General features: G+C 48.3%; 1 protein-coding gene across 2 annotated transcripts in view; it reads right to left on the bottom strand.

Annotated features, from left to right (window-relative positions):
* Nucleotides 1–16,585, bottom strand: part of LPAR3 (lysophosphatidic acid receptor 3) — a 72,022-nt gene extending 55,437 nt beyond the window's left edge. Inside the window, exon 1 of one of the 2 annotated variants that reach the window (XM_032301426.1) lies at nt 16,361–16,585. The gene's annotated coding sequence lies outside the window, so the exon portion shown is untranslated. The other variant, XM_032301427.1, reaches the window with a different exon arrangement.
* Between the last annotated feature and the right edge of the window lie 1,077 nt (nt 16,586–17,662).

The following is a 17,662-nucleotide window of genomic DNA, read 5'->3' as shown; positions in this document are numbered from 1 at the left end:
CGTATTTTCAAAGCATGTGGCCTCGATAGGAAACCACTGTTGTAAACAAGGCTTCTGAGATTCTGCAGGAGAGAAACGCTACAGCTAAAAGAACAAGTCACAGGGCCTCCAGCAGGAGTCCTGGACCTTGGTCAGGAAGCAGGATTCATCAGCAAAGTGGGAGGCTCACAGCCCTCCCCAGCCTGCCCCCCTCTCCCACCCTGTGCCTGCCCCAACGTAAAAGGGCGCGTCTGAGTCAAGGTGGCCAGGTCATGGAAATGTAGATAAAGGCATCTGAGTGCTGGGCCTGACCTCAACCACTGGCCCCTTCGCCCTCCAACTCCCCTTTCCACCCTTCTCCCAGCGCTCCCTACCCTGCAGGACTGCGTCAGCGGGCCTTGTCCTCCAGCTCCTGCCACTGAGAGGGACAGCAAGAGATCAGGTGGCAGGAGGCCCAGGCTGGGACACTGATTTTCCTTGCTCCCTCCCTGCTGGGCTGCTCTGGATGGACCAGGCTAGCCCCTGTAAGCCGGCCTCCCCACGCAGGCAGCCTCGTCTTCCCCACCCCCGGCTTTCAGGTTGAGGGGTGCTAACTGCTCCTTGCTATTCCCAGCTCTCGGTTGACACTGTGCCATCTCTTGTTGGCTTCTGTGAACTCTGCCCTTCCCTCACGGACCAAGTTACCGTCCCCCTCCTCCAGCTCCAGTTACCAGTTTGACCGTATCTTGTGTTTCTTGTGGAACACTGATAATACAGATGCCATTTCCAGTGTACTGTAATACAACAAAAAGTGGCATTTTCAAGGGTTTAATATGTTATGGGTTTTCTTAAATCTTTTAGTTATATTTACACTGTGACATTTCTTGGGTGTGAATATAACAACTCCCAGAGGAGGAAAGAGGAATAAATCATACTCCTGAAGGCATGGACCAGTATCACCATTCCTTTGATGTCCTCAGTGTCCCATACCTGCACCGGAACCTACTAAATTTCTCTACATGCGGTGAGTGATTTACTCAGTAGGTGATTTACCCAAAGTAAGAGGGGTTCTATAAAATATAGGTGATGCCGCTGGATTCCACCAGATCCCAGCACACTGGAATCTACATCACTGCTGTCCTTCTGCGCCATCCTGGATGGGCCCCAGCTCCGCCTGCGTTGCTGGTCTTAGATACCATGGAGATAAATGACTCAGACTTAAGTGTTAAGTTCTGCCTAAGGGTTAGCCAGATTTGAAACCCAATGGTATGGTGAAGGAATTAGTAGCCTTTTCCTTATAATGCCTGTGAGGAGGGCAGGGCGGGGCAGGGGTAATGACAACCCAAGCTGAGCAAGCAGCGCGGCCTAACTCGAGGCAAAAGTGTGCAGACATCCCACAAGGGCTATGTGTAGGGGCACCACCGAGCCACCCTTCCCTGGCAGGGCTGATGGCATGGCCGGCTGGGGAAAATCCCGCATTGGTGCTGCTCTCTCAGATGCTCTGGGGACGCTACAAAGGCAGACGCGATCTTTAGACAGAGTCCCTGAAGAGGCCAAGAAGCTGGGGGGGCTCAAAGCACGGAGGGGTGGGGTGGGGTGGGGGATGTTTCAGGAATAAGCTCGTCCTTATCCCAATAGTAGCTCCATCTTACGCTAGCATTCTTCACCCCTGCTCCTCCACCTGCTCCCTCCAGTACGAACCCAAACAGGCTGGGGGGAGATCAGAGGTCATCCATGACTCTGGAACTTAGACAAATCTCAGCTTCCTATATGTATACCCTGACTTGCCCTAACTGACTCTTCACACATTAGCTTCAGACTCTGCTCTAGCCACCGTTGGGGAGAACGCCCCTGAGCATGCATGGGAGGAGCATCTGCGACCCAGAGTCCGCCTTTCTGCCCAGACTGTGAGCTTCTCAAGGGCTGGGGCGGTTTCTTACTGACATGTGTGCACTTGATGACCAACAGAGGAGCACTGAGCGGATACCCAATAAATGTTCGGTTCCTGCGCTGGTTAGTTTCAGTTAGCCGGTGGGGAGTAAAGGCAGTGGAAACTCCGTCCCATCACGCTGAATGATAACAGGAGTAAAAAGAAAGCGCAGGCTATTCTTTCAAGAAACGTGGCTGAGAAAAGCTCGGTGCTTCTTCTATGGCATTCAGCACGCTTGACTGCCTATTCGTCCTGACACTGGCTCCAAACTTATTACATACACAGCTGGTATCCTGTCTCCCTGTCCCTGTCCTGTGAAACACAAAAAGATACTAGCTTGTAATCAGCACAAAATAAAAATGCGTTCCTCTTCTATTAATCCCCAAATGCTCTGTTTCCAGTCCTCTTTCCCGTTGCTTCACTGTGGAGCTGACAGACAGTTATTCCCTTCTTGAAACTCCCCACCTGAGCCTCGGGGACTCTATCCTTTCCTAGTGTCTTCCCGCTGTCCTCAGTGTCTCTGTCCCGTTCTCCCACCAGCCCTGCCGTGTATACACTCCCACACTGGTCCTCAGCCTCCTCTTCTCTTCCCTTTAAACTTCCCTCCTCCAGCACTACGATTGCTTACATTATTACATTACATTACATATTACCTAATTACATTATTCCCTCTCTGTGGATGACTTCTGATCGACTCTCTCAAGCCCCAACATCTCTCACACCCCGCCAGGCTAAGCTCCCAGACTGCCTTCAAGATAAAGGAGAAGAAAGTCACCCTAAACATAGTGCGTATGTAGGTTGAAACTCGCAACGTCCCTCCTTTCGGCCCTTGGAGATAATGAGACCATAATAAAAAATGAAGTTGGAGGCTTCAGGATGCCTGGGTGGCTCAGTCGGTTAAGCAACTGCCTTCGGCTCAAGTCATGATCCCAGCGTCCTAGGATCGAGCCCCGCATCGGGCTCTCTGCTCAGCAGGGAGCCTGCTTCTCCCTCTGTCTGTCATTTCCCCTGCATGTGCTCTCTCTCTTGGCTAAAGAAATAAATAAAATATTTTAAAAGAATAAAGTCATAGGTTTAAACACCAAGTTTTCAAGGTAGGGAGCTAGAATGATGGTGTCAAGCCTCACTCCTTGCTTGTAGTCCAGCATTTGGAAGTTAGCAGAGAGGTTTGGAATGGGACAGCCTTTGTCCCGCTCATGCTGGCCAGGACCTTGGGTGTTTGGCTTAGGCCCAGGGAGACTAGTAGAGGCCCTCTCCCTGATGCTCCACCGGGTCCTCACTGCTATAGTGTTCTGGGCTCTCGATCTGCTCCTGCTCCAGCCCTCTGGATGTGCTCTTGGAGATTCTAACCCAGCTCCAAACCAAACTATATCCTTGCTGGGCTTCCCCCCGAGAATGGTTCTCAGCCTCTTCTCAAGTGAACTCCCCCTTATTAACCATACATTGCAGCAGGCCTCTGACCCTCAGACTGCAAAAAAGGGCTAACAGGACCTTTGACTCCATTTCTCAGAAGTCCTGTTCTGCCTGGTACGACACTGAACTCGTTCTGCTAACTCATTGGCGCATAATTGTATATTGCCCTGCCACTTCTCTCAGGATTATTTTTTTGTATCTATATTTAGCTTTTCTGTTCTATGGCACAGACTACCAAATTGTTTTCCAATTGCAACAAACTCCATTCCCTAGCCTCCTTGAGGCTAAGTTTCTGCAGTGGAATTCGTGAACATAAACATTCGCTACTTCTAGGTTAACCCTAAAACACATCATGTGTGCCCCTCCATGCTCTTCACTCTCCTGCAAGTTGGAGTAGGGCTGGCCTGACATTCTGCATTCAGCTTTTCCAGCAGGGCCAAGCCCTAGAGGAGCACAGTTCCGCGTAGTTCATGGGCAAGTTTCTATCAATGAGGAGATAAGCACCGAAATTGCAAATAAACACCTAGGAAAGTTTACAGCACTTTGACATTACTGCGAAAGACAAAGTGCATGATCAGAGGAGTATAAACCACAGCTACTGGTCTTTGCGGTACTGGAAATAAAGAAAACCAGTCTATAAACAATGAGAGTTTGAGAAGCACTGCCCTAGTGGATGGTGGAAAAACGAGATGAAAGGGACCCTTCAAACCCGAACCACTCACCTCAGGACTGTGAGCAAGACAGAGAAGTAAACTTCTGCCTTGGTCAAGCCACTGTGCTTTGGGAACTCTGCCCAAGAAGCCTGCAGCTGCAGGTGAAGGTACTGGCAGGAAACAGAATGGGAACATGCACTGGCTGCTCCTTCCTTGCAGCTCTCAGCAAAGCCTTACAAGAAAGAGATGAGCTCAGGGAAGAACTGTTGTTTTAAGTTTGTAAGCAAAGAGGCAAAGGAACAGACAGTATCTGGAGATGAGATGAGAGAAGTTAACTGCCGGGACCCCAAAGAACAGAAGGTAGTATCACCACGCACAGCCTTTCTTGAAGGCCTCTCAAGAAGATGTTGCAGAGAAGCCAAGGACCACAGGCTTCGAGTAAAGATCCACAGAAAGGGGCACTTTCCTGCCTAAGTCCATGTTTTGGAGGACTTCAAGGTGGGGATCGAAGGACAGGGACGACAGAGGTGGGCCAAGCACAAAAGCTGGGAAGTCAGACAAGCTTAAGAACTTGGTCCAGCAGGGTGCCTGGGTGGCTCAGTGGGTTAAAGCCGCTGCCTTCGGTTCAGGTCATGATCCCAGGGTCCTGGGATCGAGCCCCGCATCGGGTTCTTTGTTCAGCAGGGAGCCTTCTTCCTCCTCTCTCTCTGCCTGCCTCTCTGCCTACTTGTGATCTCTGTCTGTCAAATAATAAATTAAAAAAAAAAAAAAAAGAACTTGGTCCAGAATGAAATGTGAATGGGGTGACTGTTGAGTGGGACTGACTAGAACCAAACAGATGGGAAAGACTGGGAACTTCTTAAGGTTATTATGTTGCCAAAGAAGTCACAGCTGGGCCTGGAAAGGCCCCTGCTCACTCTCCCCCAAGGTGCACACCTTCTCCCACACTCATTTCAGATATGGCTGCAGAGGGGAATGGACAGGAAGAGCTTCACAGGAAACAAAGTCAAGGTCAGGGTCCTCGGGAGGCCTCTCCCAGAGAGCAGAAGCAGGGACCAGCCACAGAATGCCTCCGCTGCCGGGGCCGAGAGGTTCTCATTCCTGCCCAGCAGGCTTTATTATTTCTAGGCGCCTGTGACTGCTACCAGTCTCCTGTTCCTCTGAATGGGAGTTTGTTTTATTTTATTTTTTTATATTGGTGTGTTTTATTTTATTATTTTTTAAATAAATATATGATGTATTATTTGTTTCAGAGGGAGAGTTTTATTTTTATGTGGTTTTCTCATTTCTCCTCTTCTATGAGATAGCAGATGCCAGCTAGTCAGAATAAAGAAAGAAACGAACATTTCAGCACTGGCAGAGAAAACAGAGGTTAGAGAGGAAAAGGCTAGCCCTGTGGAGTCTGGTAAACTAAACCCTCTCAAGGCAAGCACAGCAGGCCATGACACCCGGGCGGGCAAGGGCACCCGGGTCAAGGAGCAGAAGTTTTGGCATCAGCTGGCCTTGGGTCAGAGGGAGGCTCGTCACACTCAGCAAGGGCTTTGACCTGGCACACCTGCAGATCCAGCCAGAGCCTTTCCCTTTCTCCATAAAAATGGCATCCTAACTACAATGACTGGGATTGTTGAAGGACTGAATTAAAACAGTATTTATAGAGTGATTAGCAAGATGTCTAGCACATAGGAAGTAATAAATGGCAAATAGTACTTTCTAAGAAAGTTAGGTAGCTCAACACTTCTTTTAAAAAGTCAGTGGAGGATGGAGTTGGTTGGGCAACTGTCTTTGGCTCAGGTCATGATCCTGGAGTCCTGGGATCAAGTCCCACATCAGGATCCCTGCTCTGTGGGGAGTCTGCTTCTCCCTCTGACCTCTTCCCTCTCATGCTCACGCTCTCTCTCTCTCTCTAATAAATAAATAAATAAAATCTTAAAAAAAATAAATTCAGTGGAATATACAACTGGCATTCTGGAAGTTCAACCGTTCATGCTCTGACACCGTCATCTAATAAGGAGTAATGACAAATTCATCCTACGGACGACTAAAATACTAAAATAACTTCGGTTGGAAGGAGTTTCTCCCTGCCTGAGAGTGGGCCCAGGGCCACAGTGACTAAGCTGAAGGCACTACCACTTCCTTCTGCTGCTGCTTGACACCAAGCAGAGAGGCAGGGATGCAGAAGGGGGCGGAGGAGGGAAAGCGGCGACAGCACGGTGGGGTAGAGGAACACAGACCTCAGGGTCTGGCTTCAGACACCAACGGATAATCAGGTGAGCAGAGCAGTTAAAGTACACGGCTCCCTGGGACACCTGGGTGGCTCAGTCGGTTAAGCCTTCGGCTCAGGTTATGATCCCAGGGTCCTGGGATCAAGTCCCACATTGGGCTCCTTGCTGGGTGGGGAGCCTGCTTCGCTCTCTCCGCCTCTGCCTGCCTCTCTGGCTACTGTGGGTGCTCTCTACCCCCACCCCCGACGAATAAATAAATAAATAAAATCCTAAAAAAAAAAAAAAAAGCATGGCTCCCACACAAACACCAGACTCAGCAGTCAGAAACTAAGAGTTTTTCCTCTAGGATCAGGAACAAGGCAAGGATGCCCACTCTGGCCACTTCTGTTCATCATAGTACTGCAAGTTCTAGCCAGGATAATTAGGCAAGACAAAGAGTGAAAGGGGATCCACATGGGAAAAGGAGAAGTAGAATTGTGTGTTCACAGGTGACATAATCTTATATAGAGAAAACCCTAAAGGCTGCACAAAAATCTAATAAGTGAATTCAGTAAAGTTGCAGGATATAAAATAAACATACAAAAATCAGTTGTACTTCTATACACTAACAATGAACCATTCAAAAGGGAAGTTAAGAAACAATCTATGATGGGGCGCCTGGGTGGCTCAGTGGGTTAAGCCACTGCCTTCAGCTCAGGTCATGATCTCAGGGTCCTGGGATCGAGTCCCGCATCGGGCTCTCTGCTCAGCAGGGAGTCTGCTTCCCTCTCTCTCTCTCTGCCTGCCTCTCCATCTACTTGTGATTTCTCTCTGTCAAATAAATACATAAAATCTTTAAAAAAAAATAAAATAAAAAAAAAGAAACAATCTATGCACAATAACATCAGAAAGAGTAAAATACTGAGAAATAAACTTAACCAAAGAGGCAAAAGACTTAGACAATGAAAACTACAAGACATCAATGAAAGAAATTAAAGGAGACACAAATAAATAGAAAGACATGCTATGTTAGTGGCTAGTAAGACTCAATTCTGTCAAAATGTCCATACTAGTCAAAGTGACTTAAAGATTCAGAACTAGCCCTATAAAGATCTCAATGGCACTTTAAAAAGAAATCCTAAAATGCATATAGAATGCAGAGGATCCCCAAAAGCTGAAACAATCTTGAGAAAGAAGAACAAATTTGGAGGCTACATATTTCCTGATTTTAAAACATATTACAAAGGTACAGTAACTAAAACAGTACAGTACTGGCAAAAAGACAAACATAGAAACCAAAAAAACAGAATGGAGAGCCCAGAAACAAATCCATGCATACATGGTCCACTGGTCTTCAACAAGGGTGCCCAGAAGACACAGTGGGGTAAAGACAGTCTCTTCCACAAATAGTCTTGGGGAAACTTGGCATCCCCATGCAAAGGAGCACAGCCTCTGGAGTGACACGGCCTAGGTCAGAAGCCTTGTTTACCAGCAAGTTAGTTAATCTCTCTGTGTCTTAATTTCCTCATCTTTAAGACAGGGATAATAAGAGTATCTTCTTCCTAAGACTGTTGGCAGATTTAAATCTGACATTCCTTTACAGTCATTATCAATAGGGTCTTGGGAAAGCTACTTACCCTCTTTGAGCTTTAATTTTCTCTGCTGTAAAAGGGAGACAAGTTCTAAATTGTTAGGTTATTGGGTAATTAGGACAAAATGAATGAAGTAACCAATGTAAAGACCTCAGCCCACTTCCAAGTCCAGAGGAGTCAGAAGAGTCCAGTAAATTGCCTTGTTCCCAATAGGACAGGAAGTGGGGGTCTCAACAGAGACTTCTAGGAAGGGGAGACCAGAAGAGGATTCCCCTCCCTCAGAATGGGTGGGTCACCAACATAACAAGCCCAAAGTCAAGGCTATATCTCCTCTACCACCCTGTCCAGAGTCACGAACTGGTGTTTTTCACTACCACTGAAAACACTTAGATGAATATGTGTAAGAGGAGGTTAGCCAGCTGGGTTGAAACATTCTAATTATACTACCATGCTTGCTCTAGGCCACTCTGTCTGGATCTTAGAATAATCCATCAAAACACATTCATTGACATACCACTGAACAGTGGTCAAAGTAAGTTCCCACCTCTTTTCCCATTTGATCCCATCATGAGAGGACAGTGTAGTCTTCACCATGTTACAGAGAAGAAAACTAAAACTGGGACAGCCTGATACAATCTCACTAGCCCTCATCTTTCTGGCCCCCAGACTCTTAGGCCACACTGACCCCTGGAACCCTTTTTCCCATATTTAATTCTATGCCCCCATGAGAAATGAAATAATGGAGATCTATTCTTACAACGACATTAATGCTTTTTGCAAGCATTTACGGATTCCACAAGAAATATAATATGATTATAGTAAATGTCAATAAAATTTGTAAGTGTATCCCCACTTAGAAGTTTTGGCAAAAGTTTATGGGGAAAAGTCCATATAATCCAATGAAAACAACAGAATAAAACTCTAAATACATAACAAAAAATAGCAATGATGATTCAGTTTGCCTCCTTCAGAGAAAATTCAGAAGAACAAGCAACTGGGCTGACCTCTACCACCCTGAACAATCTAACTGAAGAAAGGCCTTCTCTAAAAGCATTTTGCTTTCCCCATCAACAGCACAGTCTATCAGTTGAACTAGACCACAGAATTCAACTACCTGACTTATAAGAAATTAGACTAAGGAAATTAGACTAAGGAAATTAACTAAGAAAGACGAGTAATGACCTAGCCTTGCTGACATTCTTTTCTTTTCCCTTTGTTGAGTATTGATGGAATTTGCATATGTGACAAGTTCCAACTACGTGATGGGTGAGCTCCACTGGTCCTTTTCTGGGGAACACTACTCCACCATGGATCCCTCTCATCCGTGTCCAGCTAACATTTCCTTAGTGTTCATTCTATGCAGGAGAGAGAGACAAGAGATGTGCAAACATTTCAAAGATGGAAAATGCCCCTGGGAAGCTCATCATCTAGAGCAGCAGGCGCTCAACCAGGGCTCATCCTCCACACACCCTTGCCCCAGGACATCTCAAAGTACCTGGAGACACATGTGTTAGACCCAGCCGGGGGTGCTATGGGCATCCGGTGGGTGGAGGCCAGGGGGGCTGCTACACGTGCTACCAGGCACAGGACGGGCCCCACCACCAAGAATTATGGAGCCCAAGATGTCGGCGGTGCCAAGCTTGAGAAAGCCGAATCTAAAGGGTCAAGGTGACAACTCCAGAGTGTCACAGTGCGGCAGGGTGACTATGGTGTGAGCTAGCAGAGAGACAAAAGTGAGGTGCTAGCAGAGGGGTGGCTAAACAGGTGACAGAAATAGTGCTGGCAAGGGTCTAGGGAAACGGCATCTGCAGACGGCGTGGGTGAGAACGTGGAGGGATACAGCTTGTGGGGGGAGCCAGGGGTCCACACGCATTAAGAGCTTTATATATATACTATTTCTATCTGTGCTTTCTTTCCATTCCCACCCTCCCCTCTTCCTCTGCCTTCCCCTCTCTTCCTTCCCCAGGGTCAGCTCGCGGATGAGAAGCAGGTGTGATGGGAGGCAGAGTGGGAGAGGCATGAAAGCCTGGGCTGTGGCTGGACAGCCAAGGAGACCGCAGGCCTCTCACAAAGGCGCAGAGAGGCCCGAGGCCCTGGGGCAGGTCGGGGCAGGGCGGGGATTGGGGGGGCGGTGAGGGGGCCGGGCAGCTGAGAAGAAGAGGCAGCGTGACAGAACCAGGTACAGGGGAGGCCAGATGGCCTCTGGTTTCAAGACAGGCTAGCGTGAGTAGAACAGGGGAAAAAAGGTAAAATAAAAGTAAAAAGATTAAGAATAATGGGCTACAAGCTTCCTACTGCCAGAGAAGGTATGTACAAAGATATAAAGGGGTGAGAATAGAAAGATTTCTGGGCATTGGACTGGAGTTGGAGGCATTTGTTATGAATTCATGATTTCATAATACATAGCCTTCTGTGGAAAGATTTATAAACGTTCACGTGCATATACATATATACGTGTATTTCCTACCTCTGTCCCCTGAGAGGTCTAAAGCAATGACACTCCAGACACAATGGGCACATCAACCTTCCATATCTTTATAATATCATTCTTTACTAGAAGGGAGACTGACTAGGTCAGGGAATGTAGAACAGAAGCCTGGAATATCTTGTGGTGCCAGAAAATTTTTAAATGCTCAGTGAGAAGCACCTGGGTGGTTCAGTGGGTAAGTGTCTGCCTTCAGCTCAAGTCATGATCTCAGGAGCCTGGGGTTGAGCCCAGCATGGCATTGGGCTCCCTGCTCAGCGGCGAGCCTGCTTCTCCCTCTGCCTGCCCCTCCCTCTTCTTGGGCGCTCTCTCTCTCTTGTTTTCTCTCTCTCTCTCAAATAAGTAATTAAAATAAAAGAAAAAAAAAGGCATTTTAAATGTTTGACGAATAAGGGGAATATCAAAAGGACCCAGGAGCCAGCTTAGAGGGACTTCCCCTGGCCAAATGAGGACAAATTGAGCATCAGAATAAATAATAACGGTAACAGATGTCAACATTTCGAATACAGAAGGAATCCATGAATACATGCGAATAGAAATGAATAAATACACGAGGGAGAAAGTTCTTCCTCAGAGTATAATGCTAATGAGTAAACACTGCCTATAGAGTGATGGAAATAAAGAAGCATCAGGTGGCAACCTTCAGAGAGGTGGGTAATTCAGGCAGAAGTCCTCCAAGGAATGGTAAAGGTGGCAGGCGGAGGTTAAGGAGGAACAGGCTATTCATATAACCTCAGAGTACTTCCCCACAAACACCAGGAAATTTCAAAGGGAAAAATGGCGGATTTAAGGGGATTTAAGGGGAGGGAATCTGGACGACACCAACATACCCAGGTGCTCAAGGCACCTGTGGTAGGACAGTCTGACACGGAGCCCCTTCTAATGTGCTGTGTCCAGAAGAGCAGGAGAAAACCAAAGACAAAGCACCTGAGTCTGGTTCTGAAGAAACACCTGCCAGACCCAGATGGGGAATCCACCTACAGAGTGTGAGACCCAGGAACAGCTGCAAGGACCCTAGGAACAGAGTAAGTCAGAGGAACTAACTCGGATCCTAGAACAAGCAAGAAAAGAGACACTGGGGCATTGGGGGAATGACTGATGAATTAGGAAGGGGTTCTGTAGACTGGATCGTAGAGAGTGGCACCATGGTCAACTTCCTGATTTGGTGGCACAATGACCAATTTTGTGTGTCAACATAACCGGGTTAAGGGGTGCACAGGTAGCTGGTAAAATATTCTCTGGGTGTGTCCCTGAGGGTGTTTCCAGAAGCAATTAGCACTTGGAACTGGTGAACTAACTAAAGAAGATCGCCCTCACCCATGTGAGTGGGTGCATCTTCTACTGAGAGCCTGAGTAGAGCAAAAAAGAGGAAGAAGGTCGAATTTGCCCTGTCACTTGAACTGGGAGACACACGTCCTGTCCTTGGACATCAGTGCTTCCGGTTCTCAGACCTTCAGACAGACTGAATGACATGACCCGCTTTCCTGGTTCTCCAGCTTACAGATGGCACATTAAGGGGCTTCCCAGCCTCCACGACCCTATGAGCCAACTCCTTTAATAAGCATCTTCACACATCTCTCTATATATATAGCCTATCAGTTCTGTTTCTTTGGAAAACCCTGACGAATGCAAATGCAATGGGGATACAGAAAAAGGTCATAATTATTTCCAGTTTAGTCTAGGGAAAAGGCCCCCATTCAAAGGACTAACCTATTAAAAATCAACCAGGGCAGGAGGCAAACGAGTCAGTGAGTTCTCTATCTGAACTCTTGTTTTGTCTTCAACAACTAGTTACCCCCAAGAGCTTAACTTTGGATTTCTTTAGCTCTCTTTGGGGAAAAAAATGCCTCTGACCGACTCCACTGCCCACCTTTGACTTATAAGGTCTGACTCTATCTGGGGGCAGCTCCAGAATTTCTTTTTTTGTCCTTTAAAGATTTTTATGTATTTATTTGAGATAGCACAAGCGGGGAGGAGGGGCAGAGTAAGAGGAAGTAGCAGACTCCGTACTGAGCAGGGAGCCTGATGCAGGACTCGATCCCAGGATCATGACTTGAGCCAAAGACAGATGTTTAACTGACTGAGCTACCCAGGCACCCCTTTCTGTAGAGGAAGGGCTTTGGGGCCACCTATCTGTGAGGGGAGTCCAGGGCAGCCTCAAAGCTTTATTTACAAAGCAAGCCCACTGCTTTCGTTCAGACAGCATGTTTGTTCAGAGGGCCTTTGGATAAATTGGTGGTGTTTATGGAGGGGCTCAACTGCCCTCCAACCCAGCCCTGCCACCTGCCAAGCCATCCCTGAGAAGACCACAGAATCTGCATGGGGCTAAGGTAAGGCCAGAGCTAGCAGCACCTCCAGCCTCATGTCCCAGAGAATAATATAGCCACCAGGCTAACAGATGAGTAAGTAGGGGGCTGACTAACATCTTTAGGAAGGGCTGAAGCAGGCTGTACAGGGCAGGTTGTTTTCAGAGTGACACCCAGTCTGGCCCAGCCTAAGATGTATGAATGATTCACATCTGAGGAGGGGAGGCAAGGTCTGTGGGAACTGGTGATGTCAGGGGTCAAGGCAAAGGAGGAGTTCATGGCAAGAGGCAGACAGGACTGGAGGACAGGTGTCAGGTACCACACAGGAAGGGTCAGCTGATAAAGACGGATGAGGGATAAGGAGAAGGACATCAGCCTGGGGAACAAAGATAGATAGGTGCCACCCGGGAAACCAAAACCTTCCTCTCACTGGGTACTACTCTCCTGGCTCACCAGGAGAGCAATACATCTTTCAGACTCAAATTAAATAATTAGCTTAATTGTTTACAGCAGGGAAATGCACCGTGTTGGTTTAGTGCTTTGCAGGGTGGACCTTAAAGACCCAAGTTAGCAAGAAGGCACAGGCCAGGGAAGGTGGCATCAGGCAGTCCTGTCCAATGCCCAGCAACTGCACAACCACGTTCTTCTGACTCACTGGCTGGTGAGCCGGCTCTGTGTTTTTGTCCACTAAGCACTGAGATGAGCAAACAGTACAGGTGATTCTACAAGGGAATTATAGTCTCTTCAGAACTCTGCCCTGTGCCTCCGATCACACAGGGTTAGGTCATCTCAGTCCTGAAACTTCTGTTCCTTGTGCATTCCCCATAGGGCAGTTTCGCAACCTCTGGCAGGATTTCCTCCCTGAAGTCCGCTTCAACGTGAGAGGGCAGGAGACAGAGGTGTGGAGGGGCGGCAGTTGAGCCCACCCAACACCCACACGGACATCCGACCACCCCCACGCAGCCTGCCTGGGGTGTCCCACAATGTTTATGTAGTCCTCTCTGGGTGCAAAGCTCTTTCACATAGATGATTTCATGGAACGCACCACACACGCATGTAGGCAGAAAAGGAATTAGTATCCCTGCTGTATAAATGGGAAAACGGATTCAAGGACAGCACGTGGTTTATTCACGGTCACAAGAACTCACAAAGGCAGGGCTGGGGCTAGAACCCAGACTGCTGTGCTCCAAGGGCCTCTCTAATTCAGCATTATAAAAGCACAAAGTCTCGGGGCTTCTGCGGACAGGGCCACACCCCTCTCACCTCCACCTTCCTCATCCACAGTGGGACTAAGTCCCAGGGGACTCCTCCACGGCCATGCAGAATCCAGCGTGAGCAACAAAGGACCAGCAAGGCCAAAGAGGAGGTGGCTCAGTCCTTGCAGGAGGAACGACGGAGGGAAGAGAAAAGGGCCAGGAAACTGGGGAGAGCAAGCAAGCCAAGTACGGCAACACCTCTAAGTCGCCTCACCTACGCCGTGGGGATCTACATTTGCACTCTTGCCAGAACAACGTACATTTGCACCCATGTTTACAGAAATACCAATATTTTAAAGTTTATCTTGGAGGAAAAGATGGCAACCAGCATTTAAGGAGTACTTCCTGTATGTATATCAGAGACTCTGCTAAGTCCTTTCTTTTCTAATCTTGGGAGGTGGATATAAGCTTCATTTTTACAGACAAGGAAATTAAGGCTTAGAGAAATGAAGCAAGGTCACAAAGCCTGGCCTGGAACAAAGGCTGGCCTGACTGTGAAGCCCTGCTCTTTTCCTTATACTGCATTAATAATGCCCTGGGCCTGGGCTCTGTCATTTAGAAGCTTGCAATCAGGCTTAACCACTCTGTTGGGTCTAATCACAGACAAGAAAGCATTCTGAACTAATGTATCCTCCAAGGGGAATGGCTAATAGGTAATTTGAGTTATAGTAATTCCCATTTGAGTTACAAGGATTCCCCTTGCACCAGCCCAAAGAAATAAGACGTTGGCCTTAAATTATGGTGCATTTCTGCCCCGCGTCAAAAAGACGGAGAACTTGAGGGAGAAGCAGCCCACCGTGGGTCTGTATATATGACTTGGAGAGGGTGTGTCTTGGTTGCTGCCTGGCTACAATGCTGTGTGTGCATCTGTCCCCCTAAGTGTGTGTGTTTTGGAAAGATGAGAGAAAGCATGAGCATGTATAGACTCTCAAATAGGTTCTGAGGAACATACCCCAAAAAAGCAATCACATGTCTTAACTGTTTTCATTTCAGTCTTCATTGACAGGAAACATACGCAGATCTGTTCTATCAAACCTCCTATAAAACCACCAGATACCTAAAATAGATCTGATTTAATATAAAGACGCTGGTATCAGTTTACACATTTGTCAGATTTAGGGAAGACGACATGTCATTTATAGTTAAGTCAAAGCCAGAAATTTGGAATGCTAATGATAAAAAAAATAAGAAGAATGTGCCCAAATGATCTGCTTTCCTAGTCACATGGTAGTGACAATCAGGATCAATTCTGTCCAGATCGGACATGTCTAGTATATGATCTAGGTCCATACAGTCTCAAGGCACAGGAGACAACTCTAGAAGCTTATCTCAAGTACATCAACCTTGCTGGCAGGATTTGTTTGCCGCTCTTTTTAGAATGGTCTAGTTTGTTTAGACAAGCATGAGGTTAACAGAACCAAGGTTGTGTGTTTCTAACTATGACTTCCAATTGGGAAAAAAAAAAAAAAAGGAAAATTCTATTTACTGGGCTCAGACCACACAAATGTCTTAGGGGAAGCAGGGTTAGCAACTAGGGATTCTTCACTAGGAACTTCAACCACTCTCCTTAGCAACAGAAAACTCCATGCACTGATGAAATGTCAGACAGTGTATGGACGTATAACCTATTGGTAAAGAAGGGATTATCTGTCTGTAACTGCCATTTAGTTTATTCTCCGACTTAAACCTTGAAAAGCTAAGCGGACCTGAACTTCTAAAGTAACATTCCAAGACCAGGTAATACTCTGGGCAGCAAAGGCGTGAGAAGGGAGAAATGCGTTGCAAAGACAGTAACAAATTACAGAAACACATTTCGTGGAAATTACTCGGTTAAAAATCGCTTTTGAGGGCCGTTTTAATGATTACCTTAATAAGACTAAATTGTTTCCAATATTCACCGTCACTACTCAAATTACAAGTTGAGAAACTTCTAAGCAATTTTGGGTCGTCGCAACTTGCTGCGGGAATGCAATAAAGTAACAATGCTACAGAACAAAGCACTTTTGTCTGTCGCTGGTGGGGGGGATCGCGGGCACCTTCGCTCACTCACAAGCACCAACCCCCACAGTGTTACCAGTTGGTTAATAATCTCTATTTCCGGAATCTTTATGCCTTGCACACATCCAGCTTTTCTCCGGACACACCATCGTACCGGGCGTAAATGGAGGCTGAAAAATGTGACACCCCTGGGCTCCGCCGGAGAATCTCAGTTAACCGTCGACCGGTGTTAAGGCCGAGCTCGGAAAAGAAGCACCTGGGCGAAAGCGGAGGGAGCCTGCGCCGCGATCCCGGCGCCCGGTCCACCACACAGCACGCGCGGGGCAGCGCCGATCTGGCATCCCGGTGGCTTCTCGCGCCAAGGAAAACAGTGGGGGGAGGGCAACATGCGCCCCCCAGAGAGTCTCGTCCCAGGTGCTCCGAGTGGGTTTGGCGTCCGCCGGGCCGCCAGGCAACCCTGGAGAGCCGCGGCTCCCGCCCGGCGGAGGTGCGCCCCAGCCTCTCCCCAAGCGCGCCCCGGCCCGCCCGGGCTCCGGGAACCCTCCCAGCGTCCGGCGCCCGCACTCACCGCTCACGCTCGCCCGCCACCGAGCCCGGGAGCGGGGGCCCCTGCGGCTGCCGCATGCCCTCGGGGCCGAGCGCGATGAGGCGACCGGAGGCCGGGCTCTGGCCGGGCGCACGGGGCAGTGGAGGACAAGGCGGGCGGGCGGCGGCGCGCCTCCTATCCAGCGGCTTGTGACACGCCCGGAGCCCAAGGAAAGTTTGGCGGAGCGAGGGGTGGTGCCGAGGGGGCGCGTCCCCGCCCTGCCCCGCCCTGCCCCAGACGTCCGAGCGTTCCCACGGGAGAGCGCCCCCCACCGGCGAGGCACGGATCTGTGCGCCCGGGCGCTCCTGTGGGTGCTGACCTGCCTGGAACTGGTCCCCACGAGGGTGGCAGGCCCGAAGCAGGACATGGCACCCACTAAAGGACCGTGAGCAGCCACGGGGCTCACAGAGCCATACCTCGGAGCGCGGTATTAAAGCGCTGTCCCTCTCTCCTCACTCTCCTGGGAGAGGTGTGAAGGGGCTGCGGGTAAGTGTGGCCCAACCCCCCAGGGGAGGCAGGCTCACTGCCAGGCTGAATGCTTGCTCTAAAACTTGAACCCTAAAGCTCTCCCAGGGTGCAGGCAGCACCCAGAGGGCAAGCATATTCATGTGCTTCTGACCTGGAGCCTTTCCTGGGCATCTTTTTGTTGAAACAAGATATTAAAAAACAAAAACAAAACCAAAAAAATTTACAAGTTCTTGAGAGAGGCTGTTTAACCTCCTGGGGTAAATAGTTCCGGCTACTTTGTTTTTCAAAGCTGAAATAGACTCAGTTGACCCACCTTTGGTAAAGAAAGATGCAGAGGGAAACAATGTCTGTTCTCAAGACTTTGTTCTCTCTGAACTTTGCAAAGCAAAATGAAGTCACAGACATGCTAAAGGCTGCGACTTTCTGATAACTTCACAGAGAAAAATACTGTGAAGTGAGATCCTTCTTACACTTCAAAACCTCAGGAAAGGCCAAGAGCCTGTGTCCAGAGGTTTGGCTGTAGCCCTTGGCCATTTGTTCATTCAATGTTGATAATAGGACCTCCTGTCAACTAGGAACCATATGCCAGGACATGGACTGTATGGTAAATTGCCCCCTACCATCCAAGAAATGGAACTTTCTCTGAAGATAATATTTTAATGTTTTATTCCTTACGTGATGGACCTCATCCCAGAGAGCATGACATCCTGCTACACCTCCAACTTTCACAGGGATATGGATAAATCTTGAGTGACATGTGGAAATTTTCGTTGCTTCACCTGGGTGTTCAGAAAATTCCTGTAGTGTCCTACAGAT

Source organism: Mustela erminea, chromosome 10 (genome assembly GCF_009829155.1).
Source record: "Mustela erminea isolate mMusErm1 chromosome 10, mMusErm1.Pri, whole genome shotgun sequence".
Taxonomy (NCBI): Eukaryota; Metazoa; Chordata; class Mammalia; order Carnivora; family Mustelidae; genus Mustela; species Mustela erminea.
The sequence above is the reverse complement of the archived record's forward strand: the minus strand, read 5'-3'. Positions and strand labels throughout refer to the sequence as shown.